Source organism: Saimiri boliviensis, chromosome 19, assembly GCF_048565385.1.
Source record: "Saimiri boliviensis isolate mSaiBol1 chromosome 19, mSaiBol1.pri, whole genome shotgun sequence".
Classification (NCBI taxonomy): Eukaryota; Metazoa; Chordata; class Mammalia; order Primates; family Cebidae; genus Saimiri; species Saimiri boliviensis.
This window is the reverse complement of record NC_133467.1, coordinates 16704126-16706980: the sequence shown is the minus strand read 5'-3', so window position 1 is coordinate 16706980 and position 2855 is coordinate 16704126.

Sequence of the window (2855 nt, the reverse complement as noted above, 5' to 3'; positions counted from 1 at the left end):
CACTGGGCAACAATTTATTCCTCCCTTCTCCTGGGGCGTGGGCTGCTTCCTGGCTCCCAAGAGCAATTCAGAGGCTCATGCTAACATTTCACTATAGATCTTACAATGCATAGACATTTTCCTACCCACCTGCGCCAACAAGGAAAGGCAGTGAATTCCTGTGCAGAAAGGTAATTTAGGGAAAGCAGGTAAAGCTGAGCTGGGAGGTGAGAGGGCAGCAGAGACCAGGGTTGCCTCTCTGAATAGGTGGCTGCCTAATATTTGGTAAAATTTTTCAGGGTTCCAGGACTCTGATAATCCTCCCTAATGCTTCTGTACCCTCTGTCACAAGGCAGAACCACACCCCGCAAGAGATCACCTCTAGACATGTTAAGGTGAGCAAATTTATCAGCGCCTGGTTGAGAACCAGGACTTACGGTTCATGGGGCAGAAAAGGAGACAGGTTCACAGAACTGCACGGAGTAGCTGGAAGTCAGAAGTGCTGGGAGAGACACACAGCAGGAACAGGGGAGTACAGCAGAGGGCAACAGGGCTACCGGGAACATTGACCTAGTCCTAGTTTAAGTACAGCTGGCCCCGGCCCAGGCCCCACAGAAGGCAGAGGATTAGAAGAGAAGGGGGCAGGAAGGAGAATGGTGAAGAGAGACATGCAGACTTCCAAGCTGGAATCTGTCCAGAGGTTTTCTGCCCACTCTGCCCCTCCCCCATTAAACATATGCAAATGGCAACGGTAGTAAACTCAGATAATGATAGAGTCAGCATTTAAATTCACCACAGAATGTACAAATTACAGAGGAGGTTGTTACAGATGCAAAGGCTGGATGCTTTATTGCTGGGTGAGAGGGTATTCTGAGTTGCAGGTGCCAACTAGATATCTCAGGCCAAGCAGGGAGCCTGATAGGAGGCTTCCTACAAGAAAAAGAAGTCTAAAGCCAAGTTGTGCGGCTGATGAGCATGAAATTTGTCCAGAGAATGTTCAGAGGGTCTTGGTATCCAGCAGGACGAAGCAGCTGGGACTCCCGCTTTGTGACACCCACTTACTCACATCACTGTAGTTTCACAGGTCCTCTTGCTGCTCCTGGAAGCTGCCAGGCACACTATTCCTCTGCACTGGATGTTTTCTCTGCCTGCATCTTTCTTCCTCTAGACAGGCATGTGTTCACTCTTCCACCTTCTTTGGGTGTTTGCCCAAAGGTCCCTTTCTCAGTGAGGCTTACACTAACTACCCAATTTATAATTCAACTTCTCCATGCCTCCTTACCTTATTCTTGTTTCTTGTCAGTAGTATTTATCTTCTTCTAACAAACTATATAATTTACACTTTGCTGTATACATTACTTATTAGGCTTAATGTTTGTTATCTCTCTCTCTTTACTAGAATATAAACTCCATGAGAGCAGGGAAATGTTATCTTTTGTGTTTGTCCTCCACAAACACATCCAAACTATCCCAAGTGCCTAGAACAGAGCTTACTACATAAAATTATAAGGTATCTATTAATTCAATGTTTGCTGAGCACATGATTAAAAGCAGCCTCCTTAGAAAAAGAACCTTCCTCTCCACATGGGTAACTAAAGCTTCCGAGACGATTGTAACATCTTGGACTCTCTCCTTTGACAAAGTAATAGTTTGTTATTGACTCAGGATTGAATCCCTTTATGAATCAGTACAACATATATGGTTGAGAAGTATATCATCTCCCAGATAAAAGGAACCAGAGAAGGCCAGGGGCCTGGGGCAAATGCACATTGGTTAGATTTCTCCTGTGCTTACGTAAAGACTTACTTAGAAAGTCATTATGGATTATGGCTTTTAGAACTTGGAATGAGCTTGCATCCCATCCAATTATCTTATTTGACAAATAAGACATGGAGAGATTAAATGGCTTGCCCAGGCTTACACATCCAATTACTGGGAGCAGCAAAATCAAACCCTATTTCTGTTAATTCACTGTCCGGTGTGTACCTTTTTCCCCTTGTTGTCTCGTGCAGTTGTGCCACACCGGTTTTATATCTAGGTGTCTCATGCCGCACTTTCTGAGCAGTTACTTTTTAAGGGCTCTGTCAGGAATCCAGTTTTAACAGTACCAGGAGAAATCTCTGTTTCAGTACCTCTCCATAATGGACAGCAGCCAATCCAGCGTATTCTAGCCAGTCTATGCTCTACCGAACATTTTATTCCTTTCATTTCTATTTACAGGATTGGCCCGTACCATCCTTTGCCTTCAAAAGTAAGCCTTTTAAGAGGGTTTGATGATCCATGATCATTTCTCAGTAAGCTGCATGTCTAGTAGTCTAGACAGGTTTTTCAGTTTGTGGATATTATAGTAGAAATGCCCAAACTGAGAACTACTAATTCTTGGGAGGCTAATAAACATGTTCCTATTAAATAAACGTATATATATCTTAAATAAGTGTAAATGACTTTCCTTTAGTGCCTACTAAAAAAACGCATTGCAAATTTCCAAGGAAGATGTGTAGTATGCATTATTTCTCAATCTCAATTGACCATGAAGTCTTTTATCGTGCAGCATCTCATAGATCTGATGAGAACATATTTGGGAAATGTTTCTCTACGAGGCCAAAGTATCTAAAGGCAGGAGAAAAAGACTTATGGGCAGCATTGGAGAGGCAAAGCAGAAGATAAGATAAATACAAAACACACTGGCAGGCTTCAGAGTCAAATAGTGGAGGTGAGGCAATGGCAGAGTCAAATATAAGGATAAAAATTCACCAGATCTTTCAAAAGAAGAGATTCCTCTCCTAGATGCAGAAAGTGGAACTTCCCCATAAGATGCCCAGCCACTTGTTAGCAGGGCTCAAGCCTCTGAAATTCTAAATACAAATCACCAAGGA